The sequence below is a fragment of the Heterocephalus glaber genome, unplaced genomic scaffold, assembly GCF_053883595.1.
Source record: "Heterocephalus glaber isolate CG9 unplaced genomic scaffold, H.glaber_assembly_v1.0 deba00001546, whole genome shotgun sequence".
Lineage (NCBI taxonomy): Eukaryota > Metazoa > Chordata > Mammalia > Rodentia > Bathyergidae > Heterocephalus > Heterocephalus glaber.
Genome location: NW_028258339.1, coordinates 2,832,501 through 2,856,098, shown reverse-complemented (window position 1 = coordinate 2,856,098; position 23,598 = coordinate 2,832,501). Strand labels below are relative to the sequence as shown.

At 39.8% G+C, this 23,598-nt stretch overlaps 1 pseudogene; it reads right to left on the bottom strand.

The window, feature by feature from the left end:
• Nucleotides 1-719: 719 nt before the first annotated feature.
• Nucleotides 720-3,570, bottom strand: LOC147824384 (protein LLP homolog pseudogene; annotated as a pseudogene).
• Nucleotides 3,571-23,598: the final 20,028 nt, after the last annotated feature.

Sequence of the window (23,598 nt, the reverse complement as noted above, 5' to 3'; positions counted from 1 at the left end):
TTTGGTAGCAGGGATCGAACTCAGGACCTTGCGCTTGTGAGGCAGGTGCAGTGCCACTGAGCTAAACCCCCAGCCCTCTGCTATGATTTCTATGAACAGATTTTTTCATGCCATTCATGACATCTTCCAATTTCTCTCAATTCCAATTAATCTTAGGTTTATCTTCTTTGTGTCATTTGAGCAGCTTTTGGGTCTATTGCACATCATCCTTTTTTTGTTTTTAAGGTATCTCTGCTGACACTCTTTCCTCACATTGGTCATTTCTTTTTTATACACAAAATATCTTTTATTCTGAATTATACAATATGAAAACTCAAAAACATTTACTGTTTATAATATCCAATGTCATATTTTAAAATGAAATAACTACGTAATAGCTTTCAAAAATCTGAATTCACTCAAATTTTTGCCAGTATATTATTTATCTTTGCTTACTAAAATTATCGAGTGCAAGAACAAATAATTACAACATTTTTACTCCACAGGATTTTGGTGTCTGATAAGACTTGGGTATGGGAAGTTTCCAATTAAAGCATCAATATAGTTTTCATTCATCATAGAAAATATTTTTAAGTTTCCAAAACAAATTTGAGTTAGTTTGAATTTGAAGGGAAGTTAAAATACGAACAGAAATAATTTTCTTGTAGTGGGAGCTGAAATCAATATGAGCTTTCTAATCAAATATCTCTGTCATGTAGTATTTTCAAGTTTTTAAGGGTCTACCAGTCCAAACTCTTCACTGCCTTTGCTGCTTTTGCTTTGCTTTTCCTGTCTCTTGCTTTGCCCTCAGCCTTTTTTCTCTGTCTGTGGTTCATCCCTACTGGGTACTGTCCATGCTGGTCTAGAAGAGTCTTTTTCTTTCTCTTGATCTCAGTCTCCATTTTCATTTTATCATTTGGCACACATTGTATTTCTCTTGACATTATCTGGGTACCACCACAGTTGCTATCTCTTAACATCTTTCATTAAAATATCATTATCTAATTTGAGAATACTTTTAATTCCATTGAGCTCCTTTGGGGCATTCTTTTTTCTCTTTTCAGCACATGTTTTCCTTTTCCACTTACTTTGAAAGCTATTAGCCTTGTTTTACCTGAGAAACTCAGAAGCATACTACATTAGTCATCTCTGTTGTCCACACTTTCAATAGAATTTATCTCCTGGATTTCTGTTTTGTACCATTTTATGGACTCTAACTCTTTGCTAAACTGGTCATTCATGTCTTCCATTGTTTTGGTTAGCTAAGTTTTTGTTTGTATCTTCTTTAAGCTCACTGATAATTTTGTTTGTTAAGTTCATTATTTGTTTAGTTATTTCATCTTTGAGCTTGTTGAACACCTTTTTTTTTTTTTTTTCTGGTACCGGGGATTGAACTCGGGACCTTGCACTTGCGAGGCAGGCACCTGAACCACTGAGCTAAATCCCCGGCTCTTGAACAACTTATTAATCTGTTTTCTTTATTTTTTCTTTGATCACTTTGGGGGAGTTAGAAATATTGAGAGGCATATTGTTGCCTTGTTTTCTCATTTTTCTAATTTTTTTCCCTGAGGGTTGAGAATCAGAGTGGAAAGACTTTGGTTCTAGTATGGAGATCTCACTGGTTATTGTCTGCTTTCCAATAATGTGATCTTGGCTTTGGTTGTCTTTTGGTATTTATCTACCTCTTTCACCTATTCAGTTTAATAGGATCAGAGCTGGTCTCTGTGTTGCAAAGAGAGAATCCCTATCATTTATATAAACATCAACAGATCCAACCACGCATTAATCATGTACATTAAAACTTGTTTCAACAATTTCACCCCTTTGTCAATGTCCCATACAAACTGTGCTATGTTACTATTAATAGGTAGACTGGGATATGATGAGAGAGGGGAAGGAAAAAGGAAGAGGGAAAGGGAGTCAATCAATAAGGAGAAGAAAAATATCAACAAGTGAGGAACAGAGAGGAGATTGGATTCTGTTGGAATTATTTTTATACCTGGAGTAGAGGGCTAGTGCTGAGGGGGGGTTAAGAGAATATTTCTGGAAATGGGAGAAGGAACACAGAGAGAAGGAATTATAATTAGAGATTGAGGGAGGCTGTGAGAATGTCAGAAACTGTTAATACGTTGATAGCTTATGTTTGGATCCTCTAGACACAATTTTGGTGAGGGTTACTTTGACTTACCCATGTGAAGTACTATTTATAAAGCTCTGTTTAATTCTTATTCTCCTTTGCACACTTACTATATGCATACTAGATGAAAGGAGGGAAGGAAGAAAGGGGAGATAAAGGGATAAAAAGAGAAGAAAAAAGAAAGAAAAACCCACACGCCCCCCAAAACCCCACGTAGTTTCAAAAACAAAATTAAAGCATCTTTACAGTCCTTTTTATATTGCAGTCTGAGTTCAACTAGGGAGCCCTTCCCCCCATGTTCATACATTGAGAAGTTTTGACCCTGCGACCACCCACTCCCCAAAGGACCCACTCCTCACCCACCTCTGAGTGTCGCGGTGACCCCAAGTTCCCTCTTCTTCTCATCCTTCCCAGTCTACAGCTCCAGGTCTCCGAACGGGTCCTCACCTATGACCTCCTCAACTGTGTGAGAGGGGAGTCTTGTCAAGCTGGATGGCCCTCTGAGCCCACCTGCCCAGTGCAAGTATCACTCTGGGCTAGAGTTAGGGCGGTCAGGGTTAGGGTGGCCTTTGCCTCTGTCTTAAGATCCAACCGCCTCAGTTAATTCAGGGAGGGAAAGATATAGTGTTCTGCTGATTTCTGCCAGGGCCTTCTTGATCCCTGCTCCCTTCTTGGCATGGGAAATCCTGTAGCTGTTTCTATTTTCTTGCTTGGTAAGCTTTCTGTCAGGAGTGCCACTGAATGCTGTCTGGTCAGGGTGCCATTCTCTGGCTCTCTGCCTGCAGTCCCTTCTCCATTTACTCTCCCCAAAGCGGCACTTTCCAAGTGGTGAATGTGGTGAAGCCTCCAGGCCTGCTGAGTTCAGCAACCCTGGCAGTGCGTGAGGAGGCCCCTGTGCAGGTGCGATTGTGGGTGGTGGGCAGGGAGCACCACGTCCTGTGGGCACAATACATCTGGTGTTTCGGGGAGTACCGAGCGGGTGCCTATCCCATGTCAGGTCACCTCCCAGGGTGTTGCTCTTTGTAGAAGCTGCTCCCTCATGCAGAACTCAAGCCTCAATCTTCTCTGCACTCAGATTTGTTACCAATAAGGATCATACACCTGTCTTCAACTTTCCCAAAGACCCACCAGTGCCCTCTTAAACACCACTCTTGGGCTTTCAATTTCTCTGATGCCCTGGCCTGTGAATATCTTTCTCAGTCTATTCCTTCCTGCGGCCCAGCCACCACTGAGGTGCAGACTCCCTCCCTCAGGGTGCTTGATCATCTCCCATGATGGCAGGTACACCAGACCTGAGGTATAGGGGGTACTGTAGTCCAGTAGCAGTCCAACTTCCCCCTGTAAACCCTCTTGATACTGGGCTTGGATCTGGTGAATTTCTCCTTCTGTGTACCTTCTATATCTGGCTTTGATGCCTTCTTTTCAGTCAGTGTACCTGACTTTTTTCCATGCATGTCTCACAGCCATCCTTTCCTTGCTGCCATCTAGTCAGCCATGATGCCAAATACTTTTTAAAGTATGTAAATCATTTAACATATATCAGTAGTAATTGGTATTGAAACAATACAATCGTATCATTTGTTTTTTAATTTGCCAGAATTGTTGATCAAAAAATCACGCTATATTTCAGACACACACACACACACACACACACACACACACACTAAGATAGATTTGTATCTTTTGGCTTTTCTAGGTTGATTGCTGTCATTGCTTGTTTGTTTTTTAAATTGTGAGCTAGACTGAGAGTCTGTAGCATTTTTCCTTCTCTCAGTTTTTCCCTGTGGTGCTGAGGATCATTACCCAGAGCTTCCTACATCCCTAGGTAAGCACATCACTACTGAGCTATACCACAGCCCCTCTCTCTCATTTTTAGTGTCATCTCTCATGATAGTTGCCTAAGCCAGTGCGACCATGTAATTTCTATTATCCAAACTGGGAGACCTATGATAGTGAAAGAGGGTGCTATGAATACTTACACCAGCACAATAGATGCCAATGGATGAATGGTCACCTGGCTATAAATAGACCAAATAAAGTTTGAACTATATCAATGAATATTTTTGCACTTTTGCTCAAGAGATGGACTACACAGAATGCAGTACTTTGACCTCTTTAGTCGCTTAAATAGTTTCAAGTACGACATTATTATTTTAGCTAATATATAATTAGTAGGTGCTTCAAATTAAATATATTTGAATGACACTGGGTTTGTTTGTTTTGCTACTTGGAGGTTTTCTGTGGATAATATTTGCCTGCTACTTAAAATTGGTATTAAATAGGCTCAGAGGGTTTAATTTATTCTGGGCTTTGAGAAGTCCCTTTATTTTCTCATGTCACTAGAGAGACATATTAAAAATTAATGTTCATATGCCTAATCATTACATAGACATCTATGTACATTAACATAGATGTCTATGCAGTGATTAGGGTTTTGGTTCATCTTATCCTGTAAAACCAAAACTATAATGTTCTTTGTGTGTTTTTAGTATCATTTCCATAAATTTCTGCTAAGTTATGTGCTCAACTGTTATATATTTTAGGTGATATGCAGCTGTAAGTTAAAAAGAAGACAAACTGAAGTCACATGTGATATTGTTGTAATGAAACTTTTTCTTAAATTCTTTCAATAAAGGTTTACAGTTTTCTCTGAAGAAGTCATTCTGTGCCATTTGTTAAATCTATTCCCAGGGAGTTGATGCTATTGTTAATGGTATCTGAGAAACTCTTCATGTTCTGCTTAGATCTGATATGTTAAAGTGCTGTGTGTCTTTGTATATTGACTTTGTGTCTGGCAACCTTGCTGAATTTACTTATTCTACTAATTTATCTCTACATTTTTCTAGATTTTCTAAATATACAGCTTGTTATGGTTTGTGTTTAGATGTCCTCCCAAAGCCTCATGAAGTCTTAAATGGGGCTTTTTTAGAGTTGCCAGAATCTAGAGTGTATGGTGATGCTGGGATTAAGGGTGTGTGATTATTAAATCAGTACAATGATTGGTTTGGCACTGCCCTAATCCCTGTAGCCTGGATAAGATAAAAGGAGCAGAAAGATGCTGTAAAAGTCTTTTGTTGCTTTTGCTACCATGTGGACACCATGAACTGTTTCTTATCTGCAATGCATTTCTGCCATGTGCCACTCTGCCTTGAAGCCAGCTGATTATGGACTGAAACCTACAAACTGAGCTAAATAAACTTTTCCTGTTTTAAATTTGAGTGTTGGATATTTTGTCTTAGCAACAAGAGAAAAGTAACTAATACACAGCCATACCATATACAAATAATAATTACTTTGTGTCTTCTTTTTTGATATTTATACTTTTATTTCTTTTCCTTACGACACTGGCTAGCCCTCCTCAGTACAGAGTTGACTAGAAGTTATGATAGAAGACGTCCTTGTCATATTCCTGATTTCAACAGGAACATTTTAAACATTGTACTGTGATGAATACTACAGGATTTTTACACATAGATGCTTTCTATTAGATTAAAGAGGTTCTTATTTATTTCTAGTTTTCCAAGAGAACTTATCATGAATATATGCTGAATTTTTTCCCCATTAAGTTTATTGGTACATTTTAGGTATAAAATACAGTTACATACATCATTGGGATCTTGTACCATTACATGAGTATCTTGCTTCTTATTTTTCCCCCTTCCCTTGCCCTCCCTTCACCCCCTCCACCCTTCCCTATTTGCAAAGAATTTGTTTCCATTCTTTTCCTTTTCTCATATTTTTTCTTTTCCCTTTTTTCCTTTCCCCTACCCCGCCCAATTCCCCTGCTCTTTTAGACCTTTTCTTCCTGCTACACAATATCAGTTATACATTTTTTAAATTACAATATTAAGATCTAGGAGACATTACCACAGACTTTACAGAATTTAAAAGGATATAGAAAGCATATTACAAAAATCTTTTTTGAAATAAATTTGACAACTTCTAAGAAGTAACTTGGAAGACAAATTAATGAAACTAACTCTGAAGGAAACATAAAATTTGAATAGCACCTATTAAAGAAAGTATATTCCTAGCTTGAAAACCTACCTATATGACAACAGCAGGCTCATAAACATTTTAACTGATAAATTATATCAAACAATTAAAGCAGAAAAAGAAGGAAAACTTCTCCCCGCATTTTAGGAAATCAACGTTGTGCTAATCCTAAAACTGGCTAAAGATAATAGAAGAAAAAAGCATGAACATAGATAGAAATTTGTTTAACAAAACAAACTATTAGAAGTCAGATCTGGCAGGATGTACAAAGTGGTTTTGTTATAGGGATGGCAGTGTTGGTTCAGCATTGGAAGATCCACCCCCAAAAGTCATCATTTTAGCAGGGGAAAGGAAAAAGCCATATGATCCTGTCACTAGTTGGAGAAAAAGTATTGGACTAAATTCCATAGCTGTTCATGGTAAAAGCTATCAGGAGACTAGAAGTAGAACAGAACCTTCTCAACAGATTAAAGACATGTACTCTATACTTTCAGTGAGAATGCCTTATATGAATGGAGAAGATACAATGCTTTCTCCTTAAGGTGGGGAACAAGGGCAGATATGCTTACTCTTTATCTGTCCATTAAACTTTGAAACCTAGGCCCCACCAAAATACTCTGGCAATAAAATGACACAACTAGGATAGGATTGGCAAGGTAGAAGCAAAATCTTTATATGTAGATGAAATGATCATCTACAGAGAAAATACTAAAAAATCTCTAGGAGCCCCTAGAACTTGTACTTGAATTTAGCAGGATTAGAAAACACAAGGTATATATAAAAATTCAGGTCTGTGTATACTTGCTATAAATGAAGAATTGGATATTGAAAATTAAAAGTTATGTAGGAGTACAAAGGACCTAGAAAAGTTAAAAACAAAAACAAAAACAAAAACAGTGTTGGAAGACATTTATTACCTAATTTTAAGACTTCTTCTAAAGCTACAGTAATCAAGGCAGTGTTGGTGTAAGGAAAGACATATAGATCATTTGAATAAAACAGAGAATCTAGAAATAGAACCACACATATATGGTCCACTGAGTTTTGAAAAATTATTTAACTTTAGTATTCTTTTTTTTTTGGTACCAGGGATCAAACTCAGGTCCTTGCGCTTGCACAGCAGGCGGCAAAACCTCTGAGCTAAATCCCCGGCCCTAGCATTTTATAGAATATAAACTCAATTCGAGAGCCGAAGAAGAGATAGTGTTTTCAGCAAACGGCAATAGAACACCTGGTATCCATATATAAAAAATTAACCTCAACCCTTTTTTTCCATACATGAAAATAACTTGAAGGGACCTATGAACCTAAATAAGAAAGCCTAAAAGTATAAAACTTTAAGGAGAAATTATAAGGGAAAATATTTATGAATTTAGGGTAGACAAGAACTACCTAGGATACAAAAGACATGATGTATAAAAGAAAAAAATTTGATAAATGAGATTCCATCAAAATTTAGAACTTTAAATGACAACATTAAAATGAAAAGTAGTCCTTAAACAGACCATATTTCCAATGCATATAACCTATGACCAGAATATATAAAGAATTCTTAGAGCTCATTAATAGACAACCCAATTAAAATGGAGACATAAGAAGATGATAAATAGCCAGCATAGCACAAGGAATGGTGTGCAACTCTAGAATCAGAAAAATACTAATCAGTACAATAACAAGATTGAATTATACACTCATTAGGGAGATGTAGTTCAAAGTTTTAAAAGCCTTTTCATGACTTTTTCTTTTTATTGGATTCTTCCCTTTTGCATTTAATTTGTCACACCCAATGGATTCATTCTGCTGAGATGCCTGGGGTTGTGATCCTCATTGACTTTTCCTAGGATATTGTCTAAAATTTTTGGAGTGCTGGTTTGGTATTCATGAAGTTCCTAAGGTGCTCTTTGTCATGAAAGTATCTTATTTCTTCATCAATTTTGAAAGATAGTTTTGCAGGGTACATCAATCTGGGTTGGAGGCTGTTTTCCTTTAGGGCTTGAAATATATCACTCCAAGCTCTTCTTGCCTTGAGGGTTTGCATTGAGAAGTCTGCTGTGATTCTGATGGGCTTTCTTTGTATGTGATTTGTTTCTTTTCTCTCACTGCTTGTAGAATTTTGTTCTTCTGTTGGGTTTCTGGAATCCTAACTCTTATATGCCTATGTGTAGATTTTTTTTGATCAAGGCTATTTGGAGTCCTATATGCCTCACTTATCTGTATGTCAAGTTCTTTTCCCCTGCTTGGAAAGTTTTCTGCCATCACTTCTGTGAATAGCTTTTTTATGTCATTTGCACTCTCTCCTGTTTCTTCATTGACTCCAATCAGTCTTATGTTCTTCTTTGCATCATCTAGCAGCTGCTGGATTGATTTCTCGTGGTCCCTTAACAATTTTAAAGCAATTTTTCTTTTCCTGGTCACTAATTGCAATCTTATCTTCTATATCTGAAATTCTGTCCTCACATTGGTTCATTCTGCTGTGTAGACTTTCAATGGAGTTTTTGATCTCCTGGAAATGTGTTTGCATCTCTTCTATGGATTCCATTTGTTTCCTATGTTGGGATTCCATCATGTTCTTCAGATCCTCTATTTTTTTATCTGTGTCCTCTCTAGATTTATTAATCATGTCTTGCACCATGAGCAAAATCTTTGCTGTTATCTGAGTAATTATTTCTGATTTCATTTTTCCCAGATCCTCTTCTGTTGTCAGTTCAGAGAGTCCAGGTGGTTGAGTATCAGATGATTCCATCTCATTTCCCTTTGGGGTTGCTGTAGGTGATCTTAAAGTCTGTTTTTGAGGCTTGTCTATGTGTCTTCTCATTTCCATGCGGGGGGCGGTGTGCCTCTGGCACCTGCGCGGCTCACCTCCTCTGCCCTAGGAGCCTGGGATGGCAGTGGGGAGCTTCCTTCCAGGTGCTGGGATCAGCTCACCTCTGCCCCAGTAGCCTGGGATGGTGGTGGGGGAGCTTCCTTCCGGGTTCAGGGACTGGCTCATCTCCTCTGCCCTGGGAGCCTGGGATGGTGGTGGGGAGCTTCCTTCCAGGTGCTGGGACTGGCTCACCTCCTCTGCCCTAGGAGCCTGGGATGGTGGTGGGGGAGCTTCCTTCTGGGTGCTGGGACCGGCTCCAAATGTATGCTGAATTTTATCATGTGTTTGTTTGTTTGCATCTATTAAGTGTATGTTTGTTTATCACTAATGTTGCATTCCTAGACTTAACCCAATTTAAGTCATGATATATTTTCCTTTTGATGTATTACTGGTTCATTTTCCTGATGTTTATAATTTTTATTTTTTTATTCATGAGTAAGATTGACCTATACTATTTAAATATACTTTCCATTGAAGTATTGGTATCAAGGTTATTCTGGCTTCATAAAATGAATTGGATATACATCTTCTTTGTTTTGTTTGTTTTATGGTAGAACTCATCTATTATTGGAATTATTTCTTATGTGTTTGGTAGTTTGCCAGTGCAGCCCTTAGGTCTGGAGTTCTTTTTATAGGGAAATTTAAAATTAATGATTCATTATCTTTAATAGTAATGGGACTATTTCAAAATTCTGGTTTTGCTTCAGTCAGTTTGTATAAGTTTTATTTTTTGAGGACTGCCCATGTCGTCTAACCTTTCATTAAACATAGTTGTTAATAATCCTATCCTCTTAATATCTGCAAGATCTGTAATGATACTGTGGTATGATAGGTCTGACAAGGAGTGAGCCCAGAATAAGAACTTAGGTCTTGGGCATGGCTGGGGGTGTTGGGAAGCTCCTGCTGGTCCAGGAAGTGCAGCCCAGGGCAGGAGTTGGCATGAGGGGCCAATGGGACTCAGTGTTCCAGGAGCCAATTCCCTGAGATCTGGTGGCAGTTGACTGGTCTAGAGCACACTGGTTGGCTTATGGGGCTAGGTAGCCTGATTATACCCCACTAAAGTTCTAATACCAGCAGCTCCTTGGCACAAAGGTTTCCAGAGGCCCCTCAGATCTGTGCCCACCTCTTTCTCTCTGCTGGTAGCTCCACAGACTTCCATTCTCATCCACTGTTGGCCCTGGGGCTCTGCTAGGGTTTAAGGATCTTGGGACTTAAAGCTCTTGTCTAGTACATTAGGCCCCTTCTCAGCTGTATGGGTAGTGGCAGCTGTAGGGATGGCCTTGTGGTGCTTTTTCCTCTCTGGTCCTAGAGGGAGGAACTGGATTTTTCCTCCAGGCTGCTCAGCTTCTGCTGGACCAGATGCCAAACCTTCATTCCACATTCAGCCTTCGGAGCCTGAGGGGGAGGTGGGGACCTAGCCTAGACTGCAGAGTGCTGATAAGATGGAAAAAGGGACTAAGATGGGGAAGGAGATGTGCCACTTCAGGACCAGTAGATTTAGGAGCACTGCCCTTCCAGATCTGGGCCCAGGACTGATCCCATTGGAGCTGGAGCTACATCCTTTGCAAGAAGGGGCAGGACCTGAGTGAGAGGGAGACTGGGACAGGCTGGTCACCTTTCTGCCTGCACTCCCCAGGATCCCCTCCCTCCTGTGAGGGGACATTTCACAGCCTCTGACACATTTCTGGACTTGGCAACTCTTTGGCCCCTGGCTTTCCCTGCAGGACTGAGGGGAGACTGTGTGGATAAAGGAAAGGATAAGGAGGAAGATCAAGGATGTACAGGGAATGCAAAGCTGGTACTCTATGTATGCTACGTGGGGTACCAGGTACTCTCCCTAGAAGCCTCTGCTAGAGTGCAGTGGATAGTATACTGGATGGGAATCAAAAGAACTGACTTGGCTCTTTGTTCTACTTCTTAAAAAGTGTGTCGACATTTAGCATTCATTCTCGGTTTTGTTGCAAATGCAACAAAATGCAGATAATTCCTATCTCACAGAGATTCCATATGGATTAAATGAGATAAAAAGTAGCAATGTGCAAAGTAAAGAGCTAGGTCTGTCCTAGAGGCATTGTAAATGTTGGTTACATCCATATCTGAATGTTCTCTGGCAGCTGGCTTACACCAGAAGTGAGTGCTTGCCTCACCTGAGGACCATCAACAGGATTACCTTATATCCCATCACACTTCTTCACCACCTGTATCCTGTCAGCTCTCTTTATCTCCCACATTCACCATCACCTCCAGCACCAGACAACACCACTTGCTCCTTAGGACACAAGTGAGTGCAGCCAGTATCATACTCAAGGCCTGTAAATGAGACCCGCATATGAGTTGTCCCAGCCCACATTAATGCCTGAGATGCAATGCTAATCAGAAGCATGCTGTAGAGCACTGTGTGGAATGTGGTCTACATGTGTATGTGTGTGTAAGATAAAGGTATAAAATACGCTTACAGAGCTAGGCACAGGGGCACATGCCTGTAATCCCAGCTACTTGGCAGGCCAGGCAGGAGCATTCCAAGTTTGAGGCCAACCTGGGAAACTTAGTGAGGCTCTGTCTCAACAAAAACAAATGAACAAGAAAAAAATCCAAATTAAAGAAACTTACATATTCTTCAAAAATTTATGGAAGAATCGGCAAGAAATTGCCAATAGTTTCTTCATTCCACTAGGATGACAAGCAGGGAGAGAGAGGACTTTTACTTTTTATTTTTACTAATTGTTATCATTTGAATATTTTTACCGTGAGCACATGTTACTTCAATGAAAAAGACCCTTAAAGGATAGGGATGATAAATATAGTCACATGCTACATAATGATGTTTTGTCGATGGACTATAATGATGGTGGTTCCATAAGATTGTAATGGAGCCGAAAAATTCCCATCACCTACTGGTGTCATTGCCACTGTAAGGTTGTAGTGTAACTCAGGTGTTTGTAGTGATATTGTGTATGCAAACCTATCGTGCTGCCAGTCAGAAAAAAGTTCACAACATATAATAAGATATGTTTCTAGTTTACCTACTATACCATAACTTTATTATAATTTTAGAGTGTACACCTACTTATATTTAAAAAAGTTGCTAGGCACAGTGACACACACTGTAATACCAGCTACTTGGGAGGCTGAGGTGTGGGGATTATAAGCTCAAGGCCAGACTGGGCAAGAGTATATACTGTGTTGCAGACAGCAGTGTCGTACATCTCATGTTAATCGCATCTCTTGATTGCACAGAAAGGCCATGTCAAATGATTAACCTCTGTTGTCTGGGTTTGTGTAGGTATACACTATACTGCTTGCACAATGATGAAACTGGTGGTGATGCATTTCTTCAGAAGTACCTCTGCTAAGCAATGGGTGACTATTGATAAATGGAAAATAGATACAAATAAATGATATGAAATATATAAGACAGTTATCTCTCTCCCTCAAGTCTGGTCACAAGTGAAATAATAGCCATTTCATAGGGCTATTTTTAATGTGGGTTTTAAAAAATTTTGTAATTATTTTTTCACTTTTTTATTGGTTATACAGATTAATGAGTTTAATTTTCTATAGGATTATTATGAGGATTAAATAACTTTATGCATTCAAGCCCTCAAAACAGTGCCTGGCACACAAGTTTAAATAGTGCATAGTTTCTCTTTTATGAGAAACCCAATATATAAATAAAGTGCAAAATAGACAATAGGAAAAAAAACCAGAAAAAATGTTATTGCAATCCAGCATGGCCAATGTATCGGAAAGTGTACTTTGATTTAGTATAATTGTCTTATGTGTTTTATATGTTTTTGGCCTGTTAGTCTGGCTTGTTAATCTGTGTTTATGATAATCAACTTGATAAAGACTGAGAAAATAAGTAAATGAATCTGATACTGGCCAAAAACATTTTTTAAAACCAGAGTTGGAGGGGAAGGGACATAAAAGAATTGAGATGCGTTATGTACATGTACCAATCCCTCACAATGAATGTAATCATTGTTTGCTGCAAACAAGTGCTAATAAAAATTTTAAAAATATATAAAAAGCAGTGCTTGGCACACAGTAAGTGCTCAGTAAATGTCCTTTTTAGGATAATGATTGTGTGAAGGAGGTAGAGGAAGACAGGCTGTCTTGATGTGATAATCTCTTTCGCCATCTTGTGGTTGGTAAAGCACAGACCATGAAGCAACATCAGTGCTAATAAACTGTGGGTTACTTTGCATGTTCTGCATCTTCTTTGTAGGTGAGTGTAGGAGTTCAGACTTTACTTACATGGAAGACCTGGGGCTTCCAAAATTGAAAAAAGGTTTAAAGAAATAAGCAAATAACAGTATAAATAAGTATCTTAATGATAGTTAGACATCTTTAATCCTGGTCCTGAGCCCTGACAGTTCCAATGAGAAACAGCAAATTGGTCCCTGTTTAATTTTGGGTCCGTCTTTATCTGCCAGACTTCTGAGTTGCCTGCAACACAACCAATTCTGTCTTTTAAGTAGAAAGAGAATTTAAAAACAGTTATCGGGTGGCTCAAGAAAACCTCCAGTTGGTCAGAAAATCTGACCTGGGGCTAGGCAGCAGAAGTTGGTATGATCCTACCTCCTCTGGGGACAGGCATTGCTGAGGATGAGTCCAGGACTGTGCCACTCGGACACCTACTACAGCTGCCTGTGAAAACTCAGTGTCTTTCAAGAATAATCTGCCATTACTGGAGGGGTTGAAGGGAGGGCTGGGCAAGGGTGAAAAATAAGAACCAAGAGAGACTATGTAAAGGTGCAAATTTCCAATGATGAATGTCATTATATTGTATACCTAAAATGTACAATGATTAGAATGAATAATTGATAATGTAAAATAGGAAGAAAAGGTCCAAAGGGGTAGGGGTAGTGGGAGGGGCAGGGGAAAGGAAAGAAGGGAAAGGAAAAATGATGAGAAATGGGAAAAATGGAAATAAAGTCTTTGTAAATAGGGAAGGGTGGAGGGCGTGAAGGGAGGGCTAGGAATGGGGAAAAAATAAGAAACAAGATACATTATGTAAAGGTACAATTCCCAATGAGAAATGTAATTGTGTTGTATACCTACAATGTACCAATAAAAGAATTTAATACATTTAAAAAAAAAAGAATAATCTGCCACTATCACAGGCAGAGCTGTGGATATGTTCTTACTTGTTTTTCTCTTCTGATCCAGTCTAAATGGGAATATATGACTAGTGGAGACAAGGGCTCAAGCTTCTCCCCATCAGGTGAACTCTGGTTTCTTTGAGGAGGCAGGACTCTTACTTCAAGGATTCCTGAAAAATAGAAAGGCTCTACAGAGGAGCTTGGGTAGGGCTATTCAGAGGGGCAAGGAGGTCTTTATGGAGAGGGAATTGAGCATGTGTGTTTCAGACTTCTATCCCTGGCCTTCTACCAGTAGGTCCTGCCCTTTTAGTAGTAGTTTCTAAATATAGCCTAGGCACAACCGGGAATCTAAGTCTGCCTAATTTGGTGATCATAATAGAATAAATAAACTAAGCTGGGCACTTTGCTTACGTAGTTGCAAATTTTTACTGATACTTTAGGCCCTTAAGCTTGGGAGCAGTCTAAAAGTTGCTGTTTTGGAGTTGTCTTGTTAAATAAAGGATATCAAAAGAGAAATAGTTCTACTCATATCAAACTACATCTTCATATATGGTTTCTGCCTCCCCATCAGGGAATGACTTCCCTTCATATTCAGTGTCTCCATTCTGAGGGACAGGACAATAAATGTGTGCTACCAGATCTTATTGTCCCACCAGATATTTTCTAGAAACAATTCTGCACTCAGTGCGTACTTTCAGGAGGAATAGATGAAACATTCCAGTAGTAGCACTGCTGGGTCTGAAGGCTTATCAGAATTGAACTTTTACATCCAGTGAATGGCTCAGCCAGTGGCCTTGACATTTGCTTCCACTCATCATTGAGGGCAAGTTCCCATCTCCATCTGTGATTGTGACTGTTCAAAAACCACAAGAGGGAGCAGGTGTGCCTCTGCTGTGGTGGAACATGACACTTCCTGTTTGTATCCTGCTTCTGCTCTCTAAAATGCTGCTGTTGCATAGCAACAGGGAAGCCAGTGAGGCCAGGGCCCCATTCCTTTGTAGTGTGTTGTTAACCCCAAGGAGATACAGAATGTAAAAGTTTGCTTTCAGATCACATCTACTGTAGTGCTTTGTAATTTACTGACCACTCGTATTATAGCCTGTGATCTCTCATCATTTGGGGGCCCCGAGACCACCCACATGTTCAGTGAATTTGCTCGGACTCATGGGACTCAGGATATCATTGTACTCATGGCTAAGGTTATTATAGCAAAAGGATACACGATAAGATCAATGAGAAAAAAGGCATAATGTGAGGAAAAGAAGACACAATGTGGGATCTGGAGAAGTCTATGCACAGGCTTCCTTGTGGTCTTCCCTCCAATAACACAGCTTCCCAGGTATATAAATACACAATATGTGGGGAGTTCTTTTGCCCAAGGAGGTTCTCTTAATGCTTAAGGTTGTTCTTGGAGGCTGGTCACTAGTGGCTCCCTGCCTATCATGTACCAAAATTTCAAGTTTTTAGAAGAAAGCAGGCATTCAGCTTAGACTACATTGTACAAAGTGGCTAGGCACATGAAACCACCCTGATCAATTAGGGAATGTATCAGGTGCTGTATTACTTTTGTATTGCAACCATAAATTTTCTTGGAGTTCTGTAAGTCAGAAGGACAACACTGGTCTCACCTGTTAAAATCAAGATGTCGATAGGGCTGTGCTCCTTTTTGGAGGCTGTACAGTAGAATCCACTTCTTGTTCATTTGAGTTGTTGAAAGAATTCAGTTCCTTGAGGTTATAGGATAGAAGTCTCTGTTTTCTTCTTGGCAATAAACTGAAGGCCACCACATTCCTTATCTTATGGCTCCTCTTTCATCTTCAAAACCAGAACAGAGAGTTGAGTCCTTTTCAAGTCATATCTGTCTAGCCACAGCTGGGAAAGATTCTCCCACTTGTAAGGACTCATGTGGTTGGATTAGGCCCACTCAGATAATCCAGGATAATCACTCCATTTCAAATCCCCTAGCCCTAGTCACATCTTCAAAATCCTTTTTTTCTATGTAAAGCAACATACTCATAGTTTCTGGGAATTAGAATGTGCACATATTTGAGGGACCAGTATTCTGCCTATTAAAGTGCCAACTCTTCCAGATGCCAAAGACCACCCTTGAAAACATTCTTTTCTATAGGTTACAGTCTCAGAGGTCACTTTACGAGTGATAGGTGACCCTACAGTAAAATAGCATGTAGCCACTCTAGTTCTTGTAACGTCTTGGACCTCATAGGCAACTGCACCCAGAGGCCAGCCATACACACTGACTTCAGGACCATTTCTTTCCCCTCCAACCCTGACAGGAGCCAAAATTAAGGAAGCTATTAGGTCATAGTGACAATTATTAGCAGAGTGGTTGGTAGAAAACAGATTCCATTTTAAATTCTTAGCTATGTACCAAGAGCAGATTACTTATTTTCTGAGATTCTTATATCTCCATCTACTTTCTGGTATAACCTTACTATCTTATAGATTTAAATGAGAGAATGGATATAAGATATGTGTAAGATAATATCTTTCAGATCAGGATAGCTAGCATGTGAAGAGCTGGAACATCCAAGGGAGCTATAACAAGACTAATATTTCCCATTTTCATGTGGAGTTTCTTTTTGGGGGAGATATGAAAGAAGGGGAAGATGCTCACTTTTAGGATCTATCTTGCTATCTCTTGAACTCTTTGACAAACTTATTTCTCTTTTTTAAGAAACTGTGATATTGTGAATTATAAACCTTTGTTTTCCATTCTGGCTCCAGTTTGCCCTTGTACTCCTGGCCCTGTTGCAGTCACAGTGGGTCCAAGGCTCCCACTTCAAGGTAGAGTTATTTCAATAGAAATGCAAATCGAATCAACCCAAGATCAGTTCTTAAATCACAGAAGAGAGTTTGGGAAAATTACACCAAGATATAGAACTGAAAGGTTTTTTGAACTGTTGAGTCTTAGGCCTTTTGAATACCAAGAGATCAGGACCTAGCTTGTCAAGAGGCATAGAAAAACATGTGGCCTGTCCAAGGGACTTCCAGTCATCCCATACTAGATAAAGATACCACATGTTGATCCCACATGAGAGAGAAGCAGAGAAATAATGGTGACTTTCAAGGCCAAGGGACTTGAATCTGCATTTCAGACTCTATTGAAGCCTTAAGAAGAATCTCAATCTTTGTCCCCCTCCTCTCTTTCTCTCCTTCTTTCTCCCCCTCTTCCTTCCACTCTCTCCCTTCCTTCCCCCTCTGCCCTCCCTTTCCACTTCCCTTACCATTTCTCTCAACTAGGTTTGGGTTCATTTTCACCTTCAAATATCCATGGTATATCCTGGAAGGTCAAAAAGTGCCATTCAATTAGCTTTTAGTTTGGGCTTGGGGATTAAGAGAAAAAGGGGCAGGGGGGTCTGTGAGGTTTGTTCATGTATAGCCCAGCACCAACTATGGGATGGGGGCAGTTGGAAGCAGAGGCCTGTACTGTATTACTAAAGACTTAGAGTTTGCCTAGCGTGGGTCCTCAGCAAAACAATTTGGAGCCTCTGAGAAAAAAACACTGTCCTACTGGCTTGGTAGTGACTATCAGGTGAAGACTCTCATTACTGGAATAAGGTCTCCTGACAGCAAGGGGACAATGTCCAGATCACAAGTAAATAGAATAGCCCAACACACTCAGAGACAGGACTACTTGCTCTGGGTTAGCTGTTCCCTGAGAGATAACAGATTCTTCTGCTTTTGGTGGAAGGGTGCCTGGTCAATGCTGTGTACAAAGGATGTCAGGATTGAAATCTGAGGGTAGATAAAAATTATTAACAACTTAGTGATGTCCAATGCCTTCTGCCTGAAACTACTAACATTTCACAACTTCTAGCTTAACAACTTTCCGAATTTTGGGAGGCTTCCTACAACCACTAAAGAAAATAAAAAAATACCCTAAGAGCACTGTGTATCATGGTTAAAAGTAACTGAATATTTATTGTTCCTCCAGCTAGCTTGCATGGATACATATCAGGGGGAATCATGAGTGTCATTAAATTACAGGCAAACTGTAGTGTACCACGTGTTTTTTTGTGTTTTTCGAGAGAGGAGCTGTAGTACGATCAGATTCACAGAGGGATCTAAAACTTCAGAAATTTTAGCAGCAGGGAGTCTTGGGTCTGTGCTTTATTAACTGTGAACCATATTAAAATTCATTTAGAATCCATATGTCATAGTTCTCTTGCCTATAGACTGGAAAATATAATACTCAGCACATAGTGTTATTGTGAAGAATTAATTAGAAGATGATTTATAAACAAATTGATTTTTAAATGACATGTATTCATGTGTTAGCCCTCATGTGTTTCTCCTCAAATGAATAGCTGTATTAAATAAAGGACAATCCGTTGAGATTTGGGATATCAGAGATACACATTTTATAAAAATGTGTGTGTGTACACAGTTTATATGTGGTATAATGATGTGTTTAATACTACATTTTTTCAAGAAATCATTTTCATAGATTATTTGGTATTGTGTGCTTTAAAATGATGATGATAATGACAATTCCTTGTACTTGCGTAGCCAGTACTCTTCTCATTTACCTCATCAGTTGTTGACAAAGACCTCCTCGTACTCTTGTAAATGAAATGAAGCTATTGCTGGGTCTGCAGTGTTTGGTTGCCATGGTTTGAATTCGTTTTATAAGCTGTTGCTTGGCAATCCCACGCGTCAGCTGGTGCTTTTTCCTCAGCACTCTCACCACATGCTGTCTGAAGTATAATGAGACTGAGTCTGGGCAAAGGAGGACAGCAGTCCTTAAGCACTTTCTATCTTCCCACACAGCACTGTTTATTCCCATAATACCTGATAAATGTGTTGAGAGCAGAGCAGTGAAGTGGTTATGAGCATGGGTTCAGAGTTGCACAGACCTGGGCTCAAATTCTGGCTCAGAGTCTGGCTTGATTCGTCCTTTAACCTTTCAATTAGAAACCTGAATCTTAGTTTTTTCATGTATAAATGGGGGCAGTTACACCCAGCTTTTGGAGTGGTTGCAAGGCTTAGAGGAGAAAATCCATTTAAATTACCTACACAGAGTACATGCTCAGTACCTGTAACCTATACTAATAAGAGCAATAGAATATGGGGAAACCATAAATTTTCCTGTTCTGTCATAAAATGCTGATATAGCAGTCAGTTTGGATTTAATTTGTATGGTTGTGGCCTATTTTCCTTTGTACATAGTATGAGTAGGCCTACTGCAAATCTGTAGAGTAAAATAGAAATTTATAAGTAAATTATCAGGACCAGAGAAGAGAACAGGGGTGCTGAAAATATCAGTAGATGTTCACTCCAGGCAATGGCTGGGTAGGTGCTGTGTATTTGAAGAGAATATCATGAATTCCCTTTAAGGACTAATGGGTTTTAACCGTCAGGCAGGGGCACTTACAATAGCAGGCACTCTAACCATCTTTCAGTGAAAGTATGTTGTATGTGTTTTACAATGCACTTGGTCTACAAGATACATCATGTACAGGTACAAGCACCCAAAGATAAATGTAAATGTATTGTATACCTAAAATGTACCAATAAAAGAATTTAAGTAAAAAAACCCCACAAAACAATGCACTTGGTCTATAATTTGTGTTTTTTGTTTGTTTTTTCTTTCTTTCTTTTTTTTTTTGGTACAGGGGATTGAACTCAGGACTTTGTGCTTGTGAGGCAGGTGGCAGAACCACTGAGCTAAGTCCCTGGTCCCATAATTTGTGTTTTTTCCCTATCTGACAATGTCCAGTTGAAGGTTTCTACACATACAGTACCACAAAGTAGTGTCTCCCTTAAAAATTAGATAAAAAATGCCAGAATGTTTATGTTGTACATGTAGCGGATGAGGAAATTAGATATAATACCTTACAGCTTTCAAAGGAAGATAGACCTCGTTAACAAAAGTGTTATTTTTTGTATGTGTGTTAGGTACAAAGGCATCAACCTCAATATAATTCATGATCTGACACAGTACTAAAGGGAGTTTTCAGTAGTGGATGGAGTGTTCAAGTTTGGAGGTAGAAACTAGAAGAGACTTAAATGTCCCAGCAAGAGCAAGTAGAAAGATTGAGAGGACCAGCCTAAGATCCCTGAGGGTGAGATTGAAGCCAAAGAGAATGAATGAAGATTGTTCCAGAGATGGTGCAGGTCCTGAGAAGGAGAGTGATCTAATCACTGGAAACTGGAAAGAGAGATTCTGGAGAAGAAATAATGTCTAATGGGGACTTTCTAGATAAATTCTGTGGGGTCAATCCTTCTAACATATCTTCCCCTAAAAGAAATCTTCATTTAATTCTGTAATGCTCATTATTTGATGGGAATAGATTCTCTATGGTAAGTGTGAACAAAATTTTGTTTCAAGATTTAGATGTGGAAGGGGCCAGGGATTTAGCTCAATGGTGCTGCTGCCTGCCTCGCAAGTGCAAGCTCCTGAGTTCGATCCCTGGTACCAAAAAAAAAAAAGATTTAGATATGGAGAAAAACAGCCTGTGGGGCAGGAGAGCTAACATATAGCTTATATACACATGTGAATGAAGGGCTATCTTTGCATGAAAAAAAAAGTAGTGAGGCAAGGGAGGAGGATATTTACTCCAGTCTAGCTAGAGTACCACAAGCTAGAGAGGCATGAGGAGGACTGAGATGGAGTTTCCTTTGATGAGAGCCTCTAGAATCCTGGAACATTTTCTTGTGCTGGCCACTCAGAAGCACACCTAGGCTTCATATCCCCCAGAGATGCTGCCCTGGAGGGTCAGAGCCCTGCTAAAACAGTATTTTTAGATCCAGAAGATTAGTTTATAAGCAGGAATATGCATAGATTTTGTCTTTAAAAAACAGAGTCAATGATTATTTCATTACAAGTCATCTAAGTCTAGGGAGGCTCATACGACAAACATTTATTTCTCACACTTTCAGAGTCTAGAAAGTCCAAGATCAAGGTGCCAAAAGATCCTGTGTCTGGTGAGGGCACACTTCTAGTTTGCAGATGACTGTTTTCTTATATTCTCACAGAGCAGACAGAAGAGAGAGCTCTCCAGGGTCCATTTTATAAGGGCGGTAACTCCATTCATGCAAGTTTCTTCTATCTTCATAAACTAAGGAATTTCTTGTTCAAAGTCCCACCTCTTAATACCATCACATTAGGAATTAGGATTTTAACACATGAATTTGGGAGTAGGGAACAAAAATATTCAATCCATAACACCCATGTTTTCCAGATATTTGAAAATTCTGTATACCAAGGGAGAGTTCACAGATTTTACCATTAATGATTTTTTTAACCCATAAGCTTTGGTGTTCAATTATTTAAATATTGGTGAAGAATGAGGGTACAATTTTTTATACATCATGAAAAAGTATTAAGACTTCTCAAGTCCATTTGTACATTTTGGGCCAATGTTCAGACAATAAAAGAGTTTGTTTCTAATTTATTTTCAGGAAATGTTGCCTCAGTGCCTTTTGCTAAATTTGAATTTTTTTTGGTACTGGGAATTGAACTCAGGGCCTTGCACTTGCCAAACAGGTGCTGTACTTCTGAGCTATATCCCCAGCCCTAAAAGTTGAAATTTTATCTCTAGCTATGATTTATTTGGAAACCGATTTTTAAAAAGGGAATAAGGAGGGTATGGCTGAGATGACTCGGTGGCCACCTAAGATTCATACTCTGTTTCCATGGCATGGAATGGTTGCTAGGAGAACTGTCCAGCCAGGAATTACAGTTCTCAGTGCTTCCTCCCTGCACTCTATGAAGGTGACTAGTACTTGTTAGTGGAGTATGAGAGTTACTACATTGTCAAATTGATATGGAAAAGTTTTAGATAACTTAATAGATTGAATATTAAGGTAGTTGTAGAAGCAAAATAAGTAATGTGTTCTTTTAAGATTTGCTTTTCCTGTAACTCCTTGTTTTAGGTGAGGATTATCTGACTCTAGCCAGAAACTTCATTAACCTAACAAAGTTACAATGCCAGGGTGAATTTACAATGTATATGGCCTATCTTGTGTCTGTGACTTGTAAATAGGAACTGGAATTGTATTTACACATCAAAGACCACTAGGGATGAGATAATGGCTAAAAAGGATGTAAAAAAGGAAACGCTGAACAAAGGGGGCTCAGAGATTGACCAGACTGATTTCTGGCATTCCCGTCCGCTCTGCTCTCGAGAAGAGATTTTATTATTTTATCCGAATTCTGTGTCTCTGTGTATTTCTTTCTGAGATTTCTGCAATGAAATGAGTTGTTGTGTCTTCTCCGTGGTCTCTTTCTGTACCTGCCAGTTAAATGAAGGGGAACACTGATGATCAGGTCACGAGATAGGAGGAGGCCACCATGAGGCAAGAATATCACCATTGCTTTTTTGAGCAGAATTAAATCTATATTCCATTAAGCCATTGAAATTATCATGGTTTGAGAGCACCGAGGTGAGCCCCTCGGGCCACCGCACCACCACCCCAGAGGGCTGAGGAGGTGAATCTCTAGGGCCACCATACCACCGCCCCAGAACGTGGAGGAGGTGAGCTGCATGGGTTCCAGCACATACCCCCCCTCCCCAGCTGTGCTGAGGCATTACCTAGATCCACACTGCAGAGTTGCAGGGGTCATAAAGGACATTGATTGTTCTGAGCTGTAGAAGATAGAGTAGAAGTGAACAACAGAAAGAGGGCCTCTCTGAGGCTCATTGATGAAAATTAAAGCCCACCGGAAAAGTGAAGAAAATCTCTGCAATAAAGGCACACCAGACCACCTTAGTTGGGGGAGAAGTGGTGTGGACCAGAGCAGTATGGCTGCAAGCAGATCCAAGCCAGGGCTCTGCCCCAGCCCCACTGGATGGGGCACACTGGCTCAAGCCAAGGGCCTGCCTGGAAAAGAGCTGCACAGGCACACAAGCAACAGCCAGAGGTTCACCCCAATGCCATCAGTAAGTGTGTGAGACCCTAGCCAGAAGCTTGCTCATACAACAGGAACTAGGATGCACAGCCCCCAGGCAAAGACCCTCCTAGACAACAGCTACATAGGGGCCCTAGCCAGTGGCACACCTAGATACCATCACAAGTGTGCACAGGCCCCAGCCAGAAACCTGCCCAGACAACAGGTCAGCTTAGGGACCCAGAAGGCCACCTTTCTGAACCCAGGAATTAGTGTACTGGTGAGCAGCAGAGAAAAGGCAGCTCTGTGGCTTGTTGAGAATTGAAGACCACTGGGTGAGCAAAAAGTTGCCTCAACAAAGGCACAGCAGGCTGCATCTGTTCAAATGAAATGACACATAAACAAGTCTAAAAACCAGACTTCCAGATCACCTAAGGCAACCCCAAAGGGAAACCAGATAGAACAATCTGATACTCAACCACCTCGACTCCCTGAACTGGTAACAAAAGAGGATCTGGAAAAAATGAAATCAGAAATAATTTCTCAGGCAACAGCAGAGATTGTCCCCATAGTGCAAGACATGATTAATAAATCTAGAGAGAACACAGATAAAAAAATAGAGGAGCTGAGGAACATGATGGAATCCTAACATAGGAAACAAAAG